Source organism: Neopelma chrysocephalum, unplaced genomic scaffold (genome assembly GCF_003984885.1).
Source record: "Neopelma chrysocephalum unplaced genomic scaffold, ASM398488v2 Primary Assembly neopelma1_60, whole genome shotgun sequence".
Taxonomy (NCBI): domain Eukaryota; kingdom Metazoa; phylum Chordata; class Aves; order Passeriformes; family Pipridae; genus Neopelma; species Neopelma chrysocephalum.
In genome coordinates, this window is record NW_020897715.1 from 676,978 (window position 1) to 697,729 (window position 20,752).

Genomic DNA, 20,752 nt, shown 5'->3' on the forward strand with positions numbered 1-20,752 from the left:
TACAAAAAATGAACCTGCACCGCTGTCAGGGGCTAGGAGGACAGTGTGGCCAGTGCACCTATTGTGTCACTGCTGTAGAAAGCAGCTTAGCGATTGGCCACTGTCTGCAGCACATAATACTGACTGGTTATAAAGGACTTGTCTAGAGGAAAGCCTGTAGGTACTCCATTGTCTGGCAAAGTTGATATGACTGCATTCTTTTTGCAGGGGGTCAGACAGCTGAACTGTAAAAGCTGCACAGATTTTTTTTTTTCTTCTTCCTCTGTCTCTGTCTCTCTCTCTGTCTCTTCCATACAGCATTTTTCTTTCATGCCCTGTCTCAGTTTGCATAGTTAAAGAGAATGCTAATTAAGATCCCTTGTCTTAACCTGAAAATAATGACTTGGATGTAAATAGAAAACTGGCGATAGTTTAAAATATTCTTGCGTAGCACCAAGATATCAGTTACCATTCTAGGGGAAAAAAGGAAGAATTAATTTTTTTGTAATCAAGGTAAACAAAGAAGAGTTGTTGCTTCTCTTTCTTCCTTTCTTTCATTCTTTCTTTTCTTTTTTTTTTCTTTCTAAGCCAATGATGCTGTGCTATTGCAGGTCAGATAATATTTTATTTCAGAAATAGTGCTAGCTACATAATTTAAAAGTCCACAAATCAGTTGCAATTTAGTGCTTATTAATCCTTCTTAGGATGTAATTCAGTGAAAGAACTGCTTTAAAAAAATTCTTTTCTGTATTATAGACGGATCTAACAACGCAGTCTGGGCTCCGTGCCAAAGGCTGGTATTTCACAGCAGCGACCGCCTTACAGATGAGCTGTGGGAAGCAGGAGGGAGACTCTCTTAGGGTGCCACTACTATGGAGACACAGCTGGGCTGAACAAGATTTGCTTCAAACGACAACAAGAGAGACAGAAAGAGTCTGGTTCGACCGCTGCCCAAGCAGGCAGTAACCAGAAGAGCTAGCAGCCAATCCGGCCATGCTGCACTGTTCGAAACCAGCTCTACATCCCAGCCAATCAGTGACATCACTGGTGAGAAACTCATTTACATCATGCAGTAATGAACTTTGTTTAACGTATCCTTTTTTCTTTTCTTTTTTTTTTTTTCCCTCACAGAGATTAGGTCCTCCATTAATTATTCTGCCAGCATAATTTGAATCGCTATGCAAAACGGTGGCTACAATTTCTTGATTTTTTTTTTAACTATGTGCTGTCTCTGCAGGTAACCATGGGCATTGTTCCATTTTTTTTTCTGTTGGCCCCATAAAACCTTTAAAAGTGTCTATTATTGTTAATATTGTGCATATATTTTTCTTTCATGTCTGTTTGTCTCCTTGTAGTCCTTACCTAATGTGGTACTGCTTCCTCCAGTTGTAGCCAGAGATTACCTTTAACTGTCTTGAAAGGTAAAAAGGGTGTTGCTGCAGCATCGAGTTTGCATCTTTAGCTGCCATCACGGTCTAACTACTTATTCTAATGCTTCAGAAATCATTTCGCTGTGGCCGTTTTACATATCTGGCTTTCTCTAAAGGTTCTTACATGCATCTGTTACAACTGAGTGAAGTTCAGTACTGTTATATTTCATTCTTCACCACTTTCAGCCAAGATGTCATTTTATTAATGAATAGAACTGAGATCATTTCTGAACAAATTTCACCCCCTTCCTTCCACCTCGACACAATGCACCTGATTTGCATCTATTTACGAGAATAAATGAATACAAGAGCCAGTATGAAAGGAAGTCAAGGGAGAGCTTGCATACTGCTTCAGGGTATGTTGCAGCAAAGCGAAATATAGAATTTTTGTTTACCTATTTCTATTTTTACTTATAATGTGCTTAATCTACACAGAAAAGATTAGATCTCAGATTGAAAAACTATTATCTAGCCAGCTTTTAATATTAGGGAATAGGTTTGGTGTGGCTTTTTTTTTTTTAATAATAAACGTGCAAATTTTCTTGAGATGTGTTCAATTATAAATGGAAAACATTTGGGCAAGCCAACACTGTGTTGAACATTTGGATTTAGTTCTTTGTGAGTAAAGTAATTTGTTGTGCGAACAATTTAAGACCAGCCTAGAATACTGTGGAATGCAGAGATTTCAGACTGCATAATCTAATGAGGCAAGGTTTTGCTCTTCAGTATTCTAATAGCTGAAACAGATTCAGATATGAGACAAATTCAATATTGTGTTATTAAATTAAAGCTATATCTATTGCTAGTGGGCTTCAAGAGGTCAAGTCTTTGGTAAAGCAAAATTTTATTTAAGGAAGTAGCCTGAAATAGAATTTTTGTGACAACATGATAACTTCCCCCTCCACGCACACAATAATGTACAATTTGTTTATGGTGCTTCAGTTATATATTGATCTTTCTAGCCACTTTGAAAAACAGAGGATTTAAACACTAAACCATAGCTCTTTCAATGCATGATGCATTCCATCATCCCATCATCAGTATTCTGTGTGCGGCTGTCCTGATTCAGCCACGAGCTCCCCTGCTGCAGATCCTGTAATTTGAATCATGCGTAATAATATATTATCCTACTGGGGGCCTTCTTTCAGTAGGAGAGTGGTTTTATACCTTCTGCTATAAGAGAACTGTTGGCTCCTTGCCATCTCATAGCCATTATTCACGGAGGCAATCAAGATAGTCTTCCTTAAGGAATAACATCTGCACAACTGCCTGTGCCAGAAATATGCAGCCTCCCCTCACGTTATAAATTTGGTTTTCTTGGAAGCAGGAATATTTGAGAATACTGGAGCAGAAAAACTGGACATTTACAGGAATTCATCAAAAGTGTGTTGAATGTGCCATGTGCTGAAATCCAGGCTGTGAGGACATTTGGAGTGGCTAACAGAGGCAGAGGAGAAGAAAATAGAAGCTGGTGGCTGTTCTGTGGTTCTTGCTAATTTTTTTCCAACTCATGTTATTGGCTTAGCTGATGATTGGTGCTGTATTAAAAATGTGACGTTTACCTTGCTGACAAGGTAATTTCCTAACTAGAATGCTGATGGGATGTTGTCAGTTGGGACTAAAGGTGCGTTTCCCAAGTTGAGAATCTAACCTTATTCGATGCATTCAACAGGATGCGTTATCAGTTAGTAGAGAATTATAAACAGATATTGAAAGGGACTAAGAGTGTAGAAAATACGACCTTTTCACAATGAAGTAGCAAATCCCAGAAATGCAGAATCTGAGAATATGAGTTGTATTCATACAACATGAGTTCTGTGTGCTGGTAAAAGCTCTGTAGGGCATCCAGAGGTGAGTTAAAGGACCTGCATGGGGGCAGATGAAGAGGAATCCCAGATCTGTGCAACTTTCTCATCTCTAGGATGTACACTGCTGCCAATGTAGTGGCCTACTATTTTCTTTCATTCACATAAATGTCATCCCTAAACACCCCAAAAAATATGTCCTGAGATCTTATTTTTAAAAATATTCTTTTTGTGTAAGCATATAGAGGAGTGGAATTTTTTGTCATGTACAAACTGTTTGACCATCCCTGTTAATGATAACAGAGTTGTTATTTTTGATTTAGGGAGGTCTTGGGGAGAAAGAGAAGAGGTCTGATTTTGCATGTTTATCTCATCCTGGAGCTTACATATTCCTGATTGAAGAAAGTCAATGCAACTGTAGTAACTAATCCTACACAAGCTGTGTTTATTTCAGTACTATTGAGGTGTATAAAGAGGGAAGAGTCTTCTTGTTGTCATCATCTCTTGTTTTACCTTCTGGAAGACAGAAATGAGGTCTATAACCTATTTGATAGTCAAAAGTGCTAATATTTAGGAATAGAAATTCTTCTGAGACTGAAAGAATGACAGTTCAACAGCATTCACCTGGTGGCTGACTTTAAAAGAATCTTCTTAGAGGGAAGACATGACCTTAACACCTGAATATCTGTCATATTTAAAATACTGACAAAATAGATTGGTATTCTTTACAGAAACAAGGGAAGTCCAGTAATGTGGCCTGGAAATAAGATAAAATTGCCTGTTAAGGCAAACAGGTTGGTAATTGGGGCTTAATCCCTGATTCACACCACCTAGTAGGGAGGAAGAGAGCTTAATAGGCCATTGATGCTCCATTGCAGAACATTCTCCATACAGTCATTAAGTTTTCAATAATAGGGATCAATAGGAAAAACAATACAAAAGAACATAATGATTTGATGGATCACAGGAGGACAAATCACCTTTATGACAGCTGAACTCTGACATGTGAAAACAGACTAAGCAGAGAATGGCATTTGTCATAGTTCATCCTGTTTAAAAGAAGAGTTATATCACTCTGAAGGATGAGCCAGCAAAAACAGCCACTGGAAATAACATATTTCTTTTCTACTTCTGTGAATAAACACATTGTACTTGGTTCTGTTTTGTGCTAGAATTTCTGCTTTCTGATGAAAGTCCTAACAAAAAGTCCATTTCATGGATTTCTTCTTTCAAAAGCCTGTTATTTCAATAGCTGATGCTTCCAAATAGGACAGCTATATGAAGAGGGTATAGATACTAAAAGTTGTTTTCTGCCATTACTTAGTGTATAAGCACCCGAGTTTTTGCAGTTCCAAGTTGTACTGTTTATAATGAAAACAATGAGACTGGACAGCAGAGGTGACACTAATAGTGAATTACTGCATTTAGATTTTTATCTTTAAGAGAATATTCCTGTTTCCTCAAATAGTCAATACTTAAACAAAGAGTTTCATTCAATCAGTTATTAGAATTAAGGGTGACGATGCTAGGAAAACACACTGTCATTGTTTAACCCCAGCCAGCAGCCAAGCCCCATGCAGCTGGTGTCTCACTCCCCCACCAGCAGGATGAAGTAGAGGATAAGAAGGGTAAAAGTGAGCAAACTTGTGGCTGAGACAAAGATGGTTTAATAGGTGAATCAAAACCCACATGCACAAGCAAAGCAAACCAAGGAATTAATTCACTCATTCCCAGGTGGTGGCAGGCAGGTGTTTGGCCATCCCCAGGAGAGCAGGGCCCCGTCACGTGTGAGGGTGACTTGACAAACGTCATCACTCTGAACATCCTTCCCTTCCTCCTTCTTCCCCCAGCTTTATAGGCTGAACATGATGACACCATGTGTTATGGGATGTCCCTTTGGTCAGTTGGGGTCACCTCTCCTGGCTGTGTCCCCTCCCAACTCCTCGTGCACCCCCAACCCACTCGCCGGTGGGGAGGTGTGAGGGGCAGAAAAGGCCTCGGCTCTGTGCAAGCACTGCTCAGTGATAACAACAACATCCCTGTGATACCAACCTTGTGTTCAGCACACTTCCAAAACCCAGTCTCATACCTGCTACCATGAAGGAAATAACCTCCACCCCAGCCAAATCCAGCACATGCACTAAGGAATCAATGACAATGTTACGCCTTAAAAGCCCTGTACATTCTTTTTTTTTTTTTTGCAACCTACTACATTAAGTTGGTTTTAATACTCAGGTGTAAATCAAGACTAAAATACCCTGCGTATGTTTGCCTAAAGGCAAAGGATATTGAGCTATGAAATACACTTGTTTCCTTTTTAGTCAACAACAAAAGGGTAAAAATGGTAGAAAGCTGTAGAGAAATGCCTGCCTTGCTGAGTTTGGTCTAAAAATCTAGAGTAGTACCTACATACACATTTCACTTGGGCGTATGAATGTTCTCTGAGTAAGGATTTTTTATGATCCTGGTTTTGTTTTAGCCATTACTGAGATACATACTCGTCTAAGACTGTGGAGGAAAGAGCTTATTTATGGGGTACTTTAATACTGAATCAAAATACGATCTTGGGTAAACAAGGTCGGTTGCTATTTTACTGTGACACTTTAGCTCTCCTCACTTTAAATTAGGTTGTGGGAAATGGAGTGTGATGGCTATTCTCTGTATGAGAAAAAGCCTGGAAGGGACCAAAAACTGTTTTCCAGAAGCAAGTATAGAAAAAATGGTGAACATAGATATAGGAGTCATCAGGTGTTCAAGGTCAGTCCTACAATAATTTAAGGGGTGATACTGAAAAAGGGGCTATTTCTTGACCTAAATGCTGCACTAAAATGTCTTCATTTTACTGGTGTCTAATGGGAAGGGAGTTGAGCAGTGGATGTTGAACTATGTTACCCTGAAGGCCATCAAACAGGGGCTTTGATGTGCAAGATAGTAAACTGCTGACTTCTGAGGTTGTGTTTTAATTTCTTCATACAGTTGTTTTCATTTTCTGTGTTAAACATTGTATTGCCCTTAGTGAAAAATTTTGGAACACAGGCATGTTTTATTAATTCATCCATAACTTTTCATCTTATTCCTGCATTTATAAAAGGAGAAAGCATCTTGCTATTAGAAAATCCTTAGCCTGATAAATTTAAGACAATTGTTTTCACAGAGAGAAACTGAGCTCTGTGTTACTATCCAGCAGTTATAAAATTAGGCACTAATACTTTGTGATCACTTAATATTTGTGGGAACTATCTTTAGAAAGATTAAAGAAATCACACTGAGTGAAGTGAAAATTATAGAAGAGTACCATGATTTATAACAGCTTATGATTGTGACCTCATTTGAGTTCTTGAAGAAATAAAAACTGTCTCTGAAGGGCTAATATAGAGAACTATCTTTGCCAAATTCATGGGTCAGAAGGCTGGATTGAGGGGGGGTTGGATTTCTTTTAACATGAATAAACTAGTCCAAGAGACCTAATGACACAGACAGTTAAAAAAAAAAACACCTTAGATTTGCAATATAATTATTAAAGAATATTCTGATCATCTCAGGCAACGTATAATCATAAAAAGGGATAGAAGTAAATCAGAGTAACATAGAAAGAATAGTTCAGTTCTGATTAGATATGAGCTGCAGCATGAACCAAATTACCTTGGTAATGGAAACAGACTTGCTTTGTTAGCAAGGTATGAGCTAATTTACCTTTGCAGGTAGCCTAATTAGCTGAGATAGATCCCTGGTGTAGTTGAGATAAATTCAGTTTCACCAGATGGCTCTACATTGTACAATATATATCCAAAATGGCTAAAGAGAAGGTCACAAAAACCATATGAGCCAAAATTAGCTTCAAAGTTGAGAACCAACCCTCATTCTTAAAATTCCAAGCTATCATCAAAGTGACTGGAATGGAAAGGAACTTTCTTCATGAGAGACCATATTCAATAATTACTTTATGTGACATGCACAGACTTCCCATACTGACTGGGAGTGTCCTTATTCTGGCAGAGTAGACATTTTGTGCAGAATTTTACCTGAAAAGGTAAGTGCAGGGCTTTAACTCTGAGGGCAGAAAGCTGGAACTGAATCACCAGGGAACTTAACTGTGCTGCAAAAGGCTAGGAGTGCAATGTCATTGTTTCTGAATCTATTGCTAAACACATTGAAAGCATTTTTACACCAGTTGAATCCTTGATGTTGAGTGTTTTCTTGCCTGGAAATAAGTTTAATAAGTAGTATGGAGATAGATAGAAAAATGCCCTGATCATAACCTGCTCAGTATCTCACAAAATGTAATCAAGTCTTCTTGTCCACTGCAAAGAGAAATGGGTGTTTTTTTGTCTCTAGATCTGTTCATCTGTTGTTGGTTTGGAGGACTCTGAGAGGGACAGGAAGCTTTGAGCTGAGGCAGCAATATGAGCTTGACTGACCTCTAACATGGAGTTGTAGCAAGGAAGCAAGGCTTGACTGGTTCCGTTATTAGCTGCTTCATCCTTAGGATTAAACTCTGCCCAGACACTAAAGAATCTAGGGGATTATTCTTTTATATACATCATAAAGGAGATACAGATTATGGGGCTGTCAGGCTTTGAAGAGAGAACAAATGGCAATAAGAAACATATTTAAACCATTTTGGACTTTCCAGGGAAGGTCCAGGAGTGGTGTTCAGTCCAGGGAAACGTGTAAGATCTGTCCTGAAAAACACACTGTAGCTCACTTTTAACCATCTGATATAGTGTGCAGAATATGTGACGTTTTGCAGCTGGTAGATTATGTTGGGGGTTTATAATTGTGCTGGTTGTGCAATGAAAATTACTGGTTCTGTAAAATCTGAGCTACCTTTGGGTAATGTTTGTTACCAAAAATTATCAAGTTTACACAGGCAAGGAATGGAAAAATTATATTCCACTGCAGGTCAAGTCACCTCAAAAAAAATTAAAAAATTACCTAATTAAAGGTTTGTTTCTGAGTTGGACTGACAAAGCTGTACATAGCAGGTTCCATTTTAGCATGTCATGTTATCAGCAGAATAGTTGGGCTTCTTTTCTTCTTTATGACTCGTGCTTAAAACAAACAGGAGATATTTTCACATATACACGCACGCACAAAATGGTGCTATGGAAATCTTCACCACGGGACACTCCTGACAAAAAATTACCTTTGTTCAAAAAATTACCTTTATTCAAAGAGTGTTCAGTCAAATGTCTGGATGAAAAATCCATGGAGAGCTGTTAAACACATTGGTATTACCTCTAACTCAGTAAATCCTTGAGATGTGAATTGCTGCCGGCTAGGAAGTTACAGCAGGGAAGTATTTCTGTTTGTGTGTCCTTACTTTTTTCTCTTAGGCATTTACTGTCAGAGATAGGATACTGGACTCTGATGTGTTCTAGTACATGCATTACTTGGTTCCCTGAGGTGCTAAGTATGACCCCATTTAAATTTTCCTCAGTGCCGTCTTTTGGAGTAAATTGACTTTCGCTATAATAGACAAAATACAGTTGAGCAGATGGTCTATGTACAAAAATGGAAACAGCAAGCCACTAAATTGTTCTTTTCAGGTGTTACATTGTGATAATAAAAAAGATAGAGGAATTTTGATGGTGCATGAAATAAAGCATGTGGAAACACTGTAGTCAGCTGAAACAAGATATTTTGGTTTCTTGAATGTTCAGAGGTGCTTGCCATTTATCAGCAAAGTTGAAATATTTCTGCATTTTTAAATCCTTTTGGAATGTCCCATTCAACATCAAAATCTGAAGCTGCTATACTTTGACCACCTTGGTAATACAAGAAAATCTGAAATGGTGAAAAACCTTGCTACGTAAAAATTTGATATTTTGGTAATTTTCAGTAGTCTGCTCTATGAGCGTACGGCTGTATTTCGTTTTTCTGTTATCTGAAAGATGCTGTCCTGACCTAAAGCCTGCCCATCAAATACCTTTGAAACAACCACTGTGTGTGTGAAATAGCTGCTTCTTAGGTTTCCATTAATTTCTCCCACAAAATTTATGCTCTATGGCTGTTTCCTGTAGATTACTTCAATTAGTCTATGATTTTTTGTGAGAGGCAGTTATAATGATTTGAGTCTCTAAGTTATTAACATATCATTCATTGTAATACATGCAACATCCTGAAAATGATGTAGATTTACTGTCCAAGCAGAATGGGCTAAGTACATGTAAATATACATATTTTTAGTAAAAGCTCTCATTGTTAAACCAGCTGCTTTAATTGGTCTACAAAACAGAAATTATTTCCTTTTGTTTCTCACCCTGCAAAATATGGACATAGAATTAAGACTATGATAATGATGATTGCCATGCGGAAAAAGATATTTACATTGTAAATAACACCCAAGCACTAGTTAAATCTGAAAACAAGAATATAAGGAATGACAATCTGTTGGTGTTTTGTAACAACATATATTTCCGTTTAAGTCACTGAAAAGCAACAAAGTGCTAAGCGTTGCTTCCATAATTTTTAGAAAGTTACAGTGATCACAGAGACCTGGAAAATTCTGGAGCTTAATGCTTCTGTGGAAATTTTTTTAAATAGTTGACATGATGTCATTGTAAAAAATTATAATAATTACATTTGCAATATTTTTGCGAGTTCTTTTTGAAGACACTGTGTGGTTCTGCTCACAATCCAAATTTTGGAGCCAACATCAACATGAATGTTGATGTGAATGCAAACCATTATTTTGATATAGTTACATAATTTCATTATGCATATTCATTTTCTGGCATGTATTTGGAACTATTTAGTGTCTTTTCTAAAAATTTTTGCTTAGCTGACTAAATAAAGACCTGCCTCTCAGTAGTTTTTTCCTATGCTATTCTGATATATATCTGAAATATTATGGCATAAATGACTAATATTTTTTTCCTTCCTTTACTTACCTGCTCAGTCTCCTTTTTGGCTTAGCATCATTTCTTTTACAGCAGTGTCTATGTAATACAGAAATGTATGTCTCCATTAAAATATGTCCACGAGAGAGACCTGGGTACAAATTTTGTGCACCTCATAACCAATTGCTTCATATCCCTTATAGTTACACTCTCATGACTGGTAGCTTCATTATTCATTTTCTCTCATTTCATTTCACTTCACAGTTCCTGTTACCTATATTGATTATTATTAATGTGACTTATTAAAATTTTTCTAAGACTTCTTCATAACTTTCACCTCCTCATGTCTTCCTACCAATGTAGCTGTTATTTGGATCTTGATGTTCATTATAACAATCAGAGCACTGGAGGCCTAATCAGAATTAGGAGCTACTGTTGCACAACAATCATGAAGACACAAACCCTGACTAAATGACAAAAAGAAAAAGAAACAAAAGCAATGCAGTGCAGCATGTATCAGAATAGCATAGAGTAGTCTTATTATTTATTGTTAGTGCAAACTCTGTCAGCTTCAGTAGATAAATACCACTTTATTTCTTTATGGACATTGTCATGTTGTTCAACATTAGCATCATAAAATAACATGTAGATTCTTCTAAACAATAATGTTAATACCTTGCCTCTATAAGTGGTGGTATTTTGCTCTCGTCAAAAGTTTTTTCTAAATAGAGTTAATCACACATTACCTAAGTAGAAGCATGTAAATCAAGGATGTTTGACTCACTGTGCTGAAGGATACAGAATCACCTATGGTCAGAGATCTATCTGTTCATCTCGACTTTTATATTGTATTTTCTGATCTGTATCAGTCAGGTGAACTCTTATAAGGTGGTACAAGCATATATATAAAGCATCACTTTAAACAATGCAGCCAGCCATAAGCAAACACATCCTCTAGCATATTTGGGAAAGGTAGACTCACAGGAGGGAATGGAAAACACAGAACTGGTTTTTAAGCACTTAGCTCTTGAGATAATTCATTTATCAGTTCTTTTCCAACTTCTGTGTACACCTGGTGAATTAGACAATTTGCTCTCCCTCTGTTTCGTACTCATTCTATTTTAAACTTTGATAGTAGCAAGTTTATTTCCCACTATACTTAAAACAGTTCAGCCCATTGGTTCTGTCCTCGCTGTTTTATTTGGTGGATAATTTTCAGCAAGTCTCTCAGCGTGCATTTTCACTTTGATCATGCCCTTTCCGTCCAGTGCAAGAGAATTAGATGGATTCTCAAGGGAGCTAAAGTAACTCTTCAGATTGGTTTTGTTGAGGTAATTCACTTACTGGTGAAAAAATGAAACACCAACCAGGAAATACAGGAGCATACTTGGATTCCTTTTTCACTGGGATAATCCTTGAAAATAAAACCTTGTATGATGTAAATTTATGTAGAATCCTAGAACTAAGTGCACCTGGTAAGCAATAGGCAGCAAGTCAGCTCAGGAAGAAGCATATTTACTGTAGGCAGATGTCCTGTGAATTTCTTACTTAATATGGAACAGTTTATTTGAGTGGCCTCTGAGGAAATGTTTGAGAGAAAGAAGAGTTTGTATCACGAGTCAGTTTGAAAAGGTTTGGTGGTTTTTTTTCACGTCTTTGACCTGGTTATCTGAAGCATCAGCAACCTCTTCCAGTATGCAAATCTCAGTGTTAGATGTTTTCTCTACTACCTGAGTTAACTTCTGTTGAGCTATTTCTACATGTTGAACTTGCAAGGATTCACTCTCTTTCATGCCTCCAGATTCTATAGCTTACCCTCTTTTTAGCTGCAATATTCCTTGGTGCATAGGCAACCTTAATGTTTGTTTTTCACTACTTAACCCTGATAGGCAGTTTAAGCTATTGTTTATACTTTGCATTTTTGGCCAGATGCTAGAAATCCTGATAAAATCCTATGAATCTTTAAAGAAATAATAAATGAAAGTTCAATTCTAGTACTAGTGGTGTGGTTTCCTGGTTTAGGTAAATAAAACATTTTAAAGGACTTAGAAGATTTCAATTGGCTGCACAAAATACACTTGCATGATAAAGAATAAGCTTTGTGTTCCTATTTATTCAAAGAGATAACATATATTTGGTATTCATTAATATCCATTCCATCCCCTCCTTCTCAGAATCATGAGTCAGTTGTTCTGCATCCTTTCTGTCCAGTTCAGGGGCTTTTGGGATCTTGGAAAATGAAACATTCTTTAGAGGAATTATCGTAGAATCATGGAATGGTTTAGGTTGGAAGGCACCTTAAATATCATCTCGTTCCAACCCCCCTGCCATGGACAGGGGCACCTTCCACTAGACCAAGTTGAGCCCCATCCAGTCTGACCTTCACACTTCCAGGGATTGCCTCAGTCTTTTTTGAACTCACTCCTTGTCAACCCTCTGCTTTGCAGTGTAGTGTTGAAAAAGTTGTTCCATTTCTGTGATAGTGTCAAATGTGTTCAGTGACTGTTTATTACAGCAATACCTGACAGACATCTGTTAGGAGGAAGAAACCAGTGCATTTTGCTAAAACAGCTATTGAATTTGCCTTGCCCAATCAGACAAGAGGTTTCAATATCACTTGTGAGACTGCTGGGAAGTGCTATTTAGAAAAAAAAAAAAAAAAGGAGATGCTAATTTTCGCAGCTCCTTCATGGCTGTGTATAATCTTTATAGCAGCACCTAAATGCATTAATGATTTTCACAGAGTTTAGTTCTCTGGTGTTATTACAAAGATAATGCAGTTTGGTAACTGTTCCCCGGTGGGTTTCCCTGTTCAGAGATACGTTTTGGAGATACCATCAGGTATTGCTACCTTCTATCAGAGGAAGATTACTGGTTTTGATTGTGCTTTTTGCTTGTCTTGTGTGTTGTCTTTATTTATGTTTTGTTCTTATTGAATTTACTGTTATGGATAGTTGGTGAATAAGAGCCAACAGTGAACAGTGCTAGAACTGTGTCTCCATGTAGACTTTTATAGTTACGCATAGAAATATATTGTATCTAGCTCTTACATTAAAAATTATATTGAGGAAGGATATTTGAAGTAATGTAGGGGTTTTTTTATTGATTATAATATTCACGTTCTTGAGTAATATTTAAGAAAAATACAAAAGAAGCAGGATCTGATATTGAAGATTTGCCAAAAGCAGTAATTCTGTTGGGTGATATAGGATGAGTGTGTTTTGTTAGGGGAATCACAGTCAATAGTTCTGTGATTTGTTAGTTTGTTTATTTTAATTTAGTGAATATAGACTAGAAAAACGGTTTAAACTTGACTTGTGACAAGAGACCAGGGACAAATGGAAAGTAGGTGAACACCTGCATGGGTATGGTACAAAAACCTAATCAGAGTCATGTTTGGCATGAATGCTCTCTGTGTTTTATGTCATGCTAAGAACTTCTTAGTTTTCATTTCCTGAGTTGCTCAGTAGTACAGTACACTGACTTGAACTGTTTTCTGTCAGCACAGTCCTTGAAATCTTTAGCACCAGCATTTTCCTGCACTATGCTGGCCTTGAAATAATCCTAGAAATTTTCAGGACCCTTTCCGGCACAAGAGAAAAAACTGAATTTATAGACAGCTTTTTAAAAAAACCTAAAAAAAAATGTACTGAAAACCCCCCCAAACCTCTGTTATGATGAGCTACAAGAATTAGTGGAAAAATTATAAAATAAAACAAAAAAAAATAAAGTTAGGAATACCTATGAGTGACTTGCTCAGATTTTTTCTTTCAAAAAAAGACAGAAACAAAAAAAATTCTATTCAATAAGCTCTCTGCATTTTATGAGAAATTTTGGCCAAAATTAGAATATTGGGGCCTTTTTAGAGATACCAGGTGGCAAAGTAAAGTGTATCTTTACTAGAGATACATTTATTTATTTAATTGTCATTTTCTATTTCAGCTTTTATCTTTTCAGCTGAAATTGAGTGTGTTTTGTCCAGTTCTATTATATTACCAGAGATTAAAATGTGAAGGGATTTCTAACACGTATTAGAAATCTTTGGATCAGATAATATAGCAGATTTACTGCCACATAATACCTTTATGGCAAGTACTTCAGTTTGAACTAAGAATGAAAGAGATATATTCCTTCAGAAAGAGTGGAGAGTATTTCTCTTTCAGTGCTGTGCAGCATTTCAGATGAAGCACAAATAATTATATATAAAATATATATAATGGTTAACACATTATAATTATTTGTGAGGTGGTTTCAGTTATGAAGGTACAGAGTAAACCAGTGTAGCAAAGCAACTGAACTCCAAGGCCTCTTCTACACATTGGTCTGTCACAGGTAGACTTGTGGATTAAAATAAAGGATTTCTGTATGTGGAGGTAATGTTATTTGTATGTAAGAACTTTGACTTCTGGCTTCCTTGTTCTGCCCATTCTACTGTTGGAGTGGCCTGGAAAAACACAGTGTTCATGCTTACATTTAATTTCTTTTGGAAAGTTCAACATAACTGTGTAGCAGCTTTTTGAGTGGTGAAAACAAATTGTGTTTCTCATATAAGAGAGTGAAGCTCACAGAAGAGATCGGAGGTCAAAAGGTAAATTCAACTTCCTGCAGCAAATATTTTTTGATCTGATTGCTGTTCAGGAGATGAGCACAGCTTTCTCTTGCAGTGCAGATTGAAGCAAGAGATGTCATCTAGCTAAAAATATCTATAAAACCTTTACCTTTTACTGCTTCTACTTTGTGACTTTATCTTTTGTGGTTTGTTTGTATTTGAAATTTTCTGTGAATGGATCACTCCTATGTTGTACAGCAAAAAAAAAAGGGAAAAGGATTGGGATGAAGAAACATGATTTGGTAGGAAAATGATTACTCAGTAATGTAGAAAAAGGGTTTGGGAAGAGCTAAAAAGAAAAATTTTCACCAGAAATCAGAACTACTAGCAAAGTAATGGTGTCAGAGTTGGAATTGGTAAAATTATTAATTTACATTGTTTTGGAAGTTGTTTCCATTGATTTAGTCATAAACTTTCCTAATGGACTCTGATTCTGCTGTTTTCACTACAGTCTCTGACTCTAATTAAAGCATGGAAATTTGATTTTGGAACCTGATTGTTACCTTGAAGCTGTTCCTCTGCACTCTGTTAATGGTTTGTCAAAACCTTCTTCAGTGTGCTGAACTTTGCAAAAAATCTTGTGAGAAGCAGTTCCTTGTTATGGGATTTTGGCATCTGTTCTCCATACTTAGGAGCAAAAAGTGCTGAGACCATGAAAAGAAGCTGGCAATCAGGTGAGGTAAATGGGAGGGAGACACATTTTTCTTATATAGAGAACATCCCTCTTTTCCCTTGTGTGAGACATGCAAACATTGCTGGCAATAAAATGGATGTTTCAGCAAAGCACCCATGGACTCTCTGTCTCTGAGGGCACAAAATTACCTTCTTATGTTCCACAGGTGCTTCTTCCATCACTGTCAGTTAATATAATTTAGCAAGCAAACTGTGGAACTTTGAGGTGTCTACAACATTGATGGCAATTTGGTAATTTGGAGGAGTCTTTGTTTTGTTATAGAAGGTCATGCCTTGGAAAATACTTCTCTTTCTCTCTCTTATTGTTTTTTGCTCTTGTTAAAAAGAATAGAAGAGGCAGGGAGATAAAAGTAGTGGCTTAAGACCAAAAATGCTTTTAGTTTTTCCTTTCTTCTCAAGATAAGAGACTGAATAAGTACTATTTATTTTCCGAAATAGAAATCATAGAATGAATCTACTTTTTCTTTTCTGTGAATCCAACCACTATAGTCTGTAATGATACCGTGGCTTTCCTGGCTTGGTCGAAAGTTGGTTTTAATTGCTATTATGGGTTTTTATTACTGATTTCACTTTTGTTTGTCGGAGTCACAGATTTTTTATATTTACCAATGAAAGGGTGCATGAAGAGATCAAAGCAGACATAAGAGATTAAACTCCTGGTCTCAATTAAGTAAAACAATGCACATATTATCACTAAAACTGTTTATTTAACTCCTCTTTCATTTGCTGTACCTAATTAATTATAATGTACAGGCAACAAAAATCCCCAGCTTTTATTATTAGGCTTTGTAAGTTAGGGCCTTACTCCACCACTTCATCTCACTTTGAACAGTGCCTTTACACAAAAGTAATTCCACTGTTGTGGTGATTGGGCTCACTTATGTGGCAACAAAGGACTCAGGGAATGAGGATGTTTGATTCCAGGTTTGAATAGTGAGATGAGATGCTTTGAAAATGTTTAAGTAGGTGGGTAGTGTGGCAAAGATTTTACAGATGTATCATGCAGAAGTTAAAGCACTCACTATTTGAAAAAGCAAAAGATAAATGCCTTCAGCTTGGAAAGGTAACACGATACCCGTTCTTGAATGCTTCCAGCATTGGTCTCGCTCTGTTTGTTCTGAACTGGGGATCCAGCTGATGATCACTGAAATCAAACAAGCTGTCCTTCTCTTCACATCCATAGCGTGTTGAATACGTTATGGAAAACCTGTTATGACAGTTGTAGTCATCTCTTACACTTTTGGAAAACGGAACATCTCATTCTTCTGTCCCTTCTCGTGTGTGCCCGTAGGCAGACATGTCATTCCACTGACTCGAACTGCCTTGTACCTCCCTCAGCCATTCAAGTTTAACTGGCTGCTTGAAAACTTTCACTGCTAATGGTGGCTATTTAGAGGTGTGATGGACTGATAATTAGAGTTGTACAGGCAATGTTCCCTTTTAAATCTAAGGCAGGTTTGGTCAAAGTTTAGCTGTCTTCTGCCATGCTTACTGGCTGTGTGAGGCTTTGATTTAGGCTCTGTCAGAGGTGGAGGAGTGTTTTCAGTTTACTTTGGTTTCTTTGAGAACCTTTGGCACAATTCTTGGTTTCTTGGATTTTCTTTCGAAAAACACCTTAGTAGCTCTTGAAATATGTGCTGAGATTATCATCCTTTCTAGTTCTGAATTTAATTTGTGGTGCAAACTGATAAAAGTGATAAAAATACAGACCTTTATTGTTAAGATTTGATAGTAATGTAGAAATCTCTCCCAGAGCTGTGGCAGTTTTAGCTCAATCTATGGGGTTAATGTTGCTGGTTTTGCCAGGTGTCCTGGGGATTCGTTATGGGAAAAGAAATCCAACTTTATATGCAAGTCTGGTGATAGAATGACTTAAACATGTGCTGGAAGGGGCTATAACTAATATGCCTGGAGGTATTCCCCTTGAGGTTCAGACTGCCCTACAGCTATCCTTGTTATTATATACCCTACTCCACTTAGGATTCCCATTTTCTTCTTGAGGTACAAAATCAAGTTAATTTATAGTCTTTCTGTTTATGCATAATCATGAAGTTTTGCAAATGAAATGTTAGAGGGTATGATAGGTCCTCAGAAATCACTGCATTTATGAAAAAGAGTTTTGACATGACTTCTTTAATTATGTATGCAAGTAATATGCATTGGGAGAACTGTCATGAAAACCAAAAGCCGAATGAACTGGTAACATTTCCAAAACAGTTATTATTTAAGAAAAAAGTAAAAAAAAAAAGAATAACCACAAGCAATTTAATTTTTCAAGGGTAGTGTGTGTAGTCCACCAAGAAAAAATAACATGCAAAACAAAAAAAATCTTCTAATGATCAAGTTGGGTCTATTACTGGCATATAGTAATCTTCCTGCCTAACAGGTTGTTAGTAAGAGAAATTAAGCTCTCCTACTTTGATTTTTCCTTAGTATTATTGAAGGGTTTGTATGTGTGTGTTTATCACATGATTTCATAACAGCTCCCTTTTGAATACCCAAACCTTTTCAACGAACTGAATCCTTACATTCTAAAGTTTTCCTTGATTACAATGGCTGGGCCTCTTCTTCCTCTGACAAATTTTCAGATCAGGATCTGTGAGCCTTTCACCTTTTTGCAGACTCCAGAGGCACTTCACAACACTTGGGTAACCCTTGACTGGGCTTACAGGACTGTCTTAGTTTGATGTGGCTGGACCATAAACTAACAGGCATGAAGTCTTTGTTCCAGAAGAAATCATTGTTATTTTAAACAGTGTAAGGAATAGACTAAAGTAGTGTATTTCCTTGCCTCATTTCATGACACATCTCAGTGAAAAAGCCAGAGTTGATTATTGCACTTAGAAGTCTTCATTTCTCTTTGCCAGTGTCTTCTGGAATGTAGTTTCTCCAGTCATAATCCTTCTCCTCTCTTTTTCAGAAAAAGCAAACCATCACTAAGCCTCACTTTAGAAATTCTAGTCTTTCTTTGTTGGATGACCTTCTGACTGGTCTTATCACATGATAAAAAAATAACTAATTGTCCAATGTATTACTAGCTGCCACTCCCATGCAACAAAAAATTGGGTAGAGATGCAACTACTCCTTGTATCCCAAAGGGTATTTAATTAATTATTCAAAGAAGCTTTTCTCTAAACAGTATTCATCAAGATTTAATGTTCCTGAGCTGCCAACTCTGTCTCATTTTTCCTGTGGTGGAAATGTTCTATTGGTTTAATGAGAAGTTCACAAAGACAACACAGGAGACAAATGTCTTTCATTCTAAAAGGAGTTCTCAGTCAGATGCAGAGACAGAAAACTGATGTGGTCAGAAAAGTCAAGCTGTCATTAAGGAAACCTGTATGAATATGTATGAACACTTAAATGCCTCTATGCAAATGCAGGCAGCATGGGGAATAAACAAGAGGAGTTAGAGACCTGCACATGCCTGCAGGGCTGTGATCTTATTGGCATCATGGAGATGTAGTGGAATGGCTCTTATGCCTGGAGTGTTGGAATGGAAGAATACAAGCTTTTTAGGAAGGACACAAGCTTTTTAGGAAGGACAAGCAGGGCAGAAAAGGAGGGGGTGTCGCCCTTTGGGTCAATGACCAGCTGGAGTGCGTGGAGCTGTGCTCAGGGATGGATGAGGAGATGACTGAGAGTTTATGGGTGAGGATTAGTGGGAGGTCAGGGACAGGTAACATTGTAGTGGAGTCTGCTACAGGCCACCTTACCAGGAAAACTGCGTGGATGAGGCTCTTTATAGACAGAGAGGAGCAGCCTCGTGTTCACGAGCCCTGGTCCTCGTGGGGGACTTCAACCACCCCAATATCTGTTGGAGGGACAACGTAAGCAATGCAGGAGGTTCCTGGAATGTGCTGATGACAGCTTCCTTCTAAAAGTGGTAGAAGAGTCAACAAAGAGTGGTGCTACCCTGGACCCTGTGCTCACCAACAAGGAGGGGCTGGTGGGAAATGTGAAGCTCAGGGGCAGCCTGGGCTGCAGTGACCATGAAACGGTGGAGTTCGAGGTCCTCAGAGCAGCAAGGAAGGGACACAATAAGCTCCCTGCCCTGGACTTCAGGGAAACAGACTTTGGCCACTATTTTTAAAGATATTTACTTGGCAGAGTACCATGGGATAACGCCCTGGAGGGAAGATGGGCCCAAGAAAGCTGGTTAATATTCAAGGACCACAACCTCCAAGCTCAGGAGTGGCGCATCCCAAAAAAGAGGACATCAGACCGAAACACCAAGGAGGCCTACGTGGATGAACAAAGAGCTCCTGGAAAAACTTAAATACAAAAAGGAAGCCTACAGATTGTGGAAGCAAGGACAGGTAGCCTGGATTGAATACAGAGAAATTGTCCATGCCACCAGGGATCAGGTTAGTAGACCTAAAGCCCTGATAGAATTAACCCAGGGACATCAAGGGCAATAAAGAAAAAATCGTATATAGGTGTATCGAGGAGAATATAGGCCCTTTCCAGAAGGAAGTGGGAGAGCTGGTTGCCCAGGACATGGAGAAGGCTGAGGTACTCAGTGCCTTTTTTGCCATGGTCTTCATGGATGTGTCCCAGCCACACCACACAAGTCACTGAAGGCAAAGACAGGGACTGGAAAAATGAAGAACCACCTGCTGTAGGACAAGATCAGGTTTAAGACCATCTAAGGAAAATCTAAGTTCATGTGGCCTTATGAGATGCATTTGCAGGTCCTAAGAGTCCTAAGGCCAAGCCAGCATCCATCATATTTGAGAATTCATAACCTGGTGAAGTTCCCACTGACTTAAGAAGGTGAAACATAACCCCCATTAAAAAAAAAAAATGAAAAGGAAGACCTTGGGAGCTGCTGGGCAGTCAGTCTCATCTCAGTGCCCACAAAGATCATGGAGCAGATCCTCCTGGTAACTGTGCTAAGGCACAGGGAAAAAAAGGAGATGACTGGGGACAGACAGCATGGCTTCAACAGGAACAAATCATGCCTGACAAATTTGGTGGCCTGCTATGATGGAGTTTGCATTGGCAGATAAGAGAAGAGTGACTGATGTAATTTATCTGGACTTGTGCAAAATTCATTTGATACTGTCCTACACAACAGCCTTCTCCCTAAACTGGAGAGACATGGATTTGACAGATGGACCACTTCATGGATGAGGAATTGCCTGTGTAGTTGCACTTTAAAGAGCTGAGGTGTAGAGCAGTGACAACTGGCATTCCTCAGGGTTTGGTATAGGGACTGACACTGTTTAACATCTTTTTTGGTGACGTGGGCAGTGGGATTGAGTTACCCAGTTTGCCAATGACACCAGGCTGTGTAGTGAAGTCAACATGCTGAAGGAAAGGGATGCCATCCAGAGGGATCTTGACAGGCTTGAGAGGTGAGTCTGTGTGAACCTCATGAAGTTCAACAAG

The 20,752-nt window shown here is 38.0% G+C and overlaps 1 protein-coding gene across 2 annotated transcripts in view; it reads left to right on the forward strand.

Moving 5' to 3' along the window:
- Nucleotides 1-331: 331 nt before the first annotated feature.
- The window catches only part of LOC113966595, a 290,519-nt gene continuing 270,098 nt past the window's right edge, over nucleotides 332-20,752 (forward strand). For both annotated transcript variants that reach the window (XM_027681488.1, XM_027681491.1), the window contains exons 1-2: nucleotides 332-492; nucleotides 736-1,026. The gene's annotated coding sequence lies outside the window, so the exon portion shown is untranslated. The remainder of the gene's footprint in view (nucleotides 493-735; nucleotides 1,027-20,752) is intronic.